Source organism: Schistocerca americana, chromosome 4, assembly GCF_021461395.2.
Source record: "Schistocerca americana isolate TAMUIC-IGC-003095 chromosome 4, iqSchAmer2.1, whole genome shotgun sequence".
NCBI classification, from domain to species: domain Eukaryota; kingdom Metazoa; phylum Arthropoda; class Insecta; order Orthoptera; family Acrididae; genus Schistocerca; species Schistocerca americana.
In genome coordinates, this window is record NC_060122.1 from 645,861,912 (window position 1) to 645,863,395 (window position 1,484).

The 1,484-nt window shown below is 49.1% G+C and overlaps 1 pseudogene; it reads left to right on the plus strand.

Annotated features, from left to right (window-relative positions):
• The first annotated feature begins 531 nt into the window (after positions 1–531).
• On the plus strand, positions 532–649 carry LOC124614403 (annotated as a pseudogene).
• Positions 650–1,484: the final 835 nt, after the last annotated feature.

Here is a 1,484-nt window from a genome sequence, read left to right on the forward strand (position 1 = left end):
ACCAAATGGAGAAGTTCTAAGATAAAATTATTGTTTAGCATGCTCACCTCGTTTTAGCCTTTCCGTTATAAAAGAGACTGTGCGGTAACCATGCGAGCTGCCACAAGTCGAACGAAACAAAAGCCCAGGCTCAGCGTAAGACGTAATCTCTCGTGGCAAGGCTCAAATTATTGATACGGTAAAATATGTATTTTCCATTAAAAGAAGCTTTTGCTTGCTCATTTCGCCCTTTCTAAGAGAAACTATGCAGTAGCCATGCGAGCTGCCACAAATCGCATGAAACAAAAGCCCAGGCTCAGCGTAAAACGTTCTCAGAGATACATAAATAACTAGTAGATGTAAACTGTTACGTTTGTAATTAGAAGGGAAGAACACTTACTGACGTGCCACCAGCAATGCTGTACAACAGTTTATTACGTCAATTAACATGTAACAACAGTAAAAGGAAAATAGTCACTGCTTGATAACAAGAGCAAAATAAAGAGTTCCTCACAGAGAAAAAGAAAAATAGCTTATACTATATCCGCCAATGTCAACGGCCTTGCCACAGTGGTAACACCGGTTCCCGTCAGGTCACCGAAGTTAAGCGCTGTCGGACTGGGCTAGCACTTGGATGGGTGGCCATCCGGTCTGCCGAGCGCTATTGACAAGTGGGGTACACTCAGCCCTTGTGAGGCAAACTGAGGAGCTACTTGATTGAGAAGTAGCGGCTCCATTCTCGTAAACTGACATACGGCTTTGAGAGCGGTGTACTGACCATATGCCCCTCCATATCCGCATCCAGTGACGCCTGTGGGATGAGGATGACACGGCGGCCGGTCGGTGCCGTTGGGCCTTCCAAGGCCTGTTCGGACGGAGAGAGAGAGAGAGATATCCACCACTAAGAAGATTCAACAGAGTCAAGATGTAATCACTGAAACAGGATTTCCTCATAGCGTTCCTTAACTGTCAGATCTCATGAGACAGGGATCCGAAGTGAGCAATGTCAGCACCTGGTGACAGCTGAGCAGCTTGATGACGTAAGGCAGGCGGCATCCATCGAGGTCGTCAGCGTGTGAGAGTAGGCTGCTCGGTGAGCTCGTGGAGCGTAGGGCGCTGGAGTCACGATGCTGTTGTCGGTGTCAGGCAACGGCGAGGCGACTTATTTGCTGCGAATGGCGATGCTGCTGGTTTGGCTGCCCACGGAGATGGTTGGTGTCGGAGCTCGCAGAGCGACTCGTTTTGGAAATCGCAGAGCGACTGGCTGACTGTGGGCTGTGGCTGGTTAAGTACACGCCCGTCGGATGCATACAAGAACATTTTCCAGATGGCACGTGGCAAGTGTAGGAAATAGCTCCGTGACTACTGTGGCGCCGTCTGGAGTGATACTGGCTCCCTGGTGTTGTGCGGTGCTTTCTGCACGTCGGTCCCTAAATATACTGAGGAAACAAAACTCGTGGGATAACGATATGCATGTATGCTGATGACTGTAGTATCTCGTACAC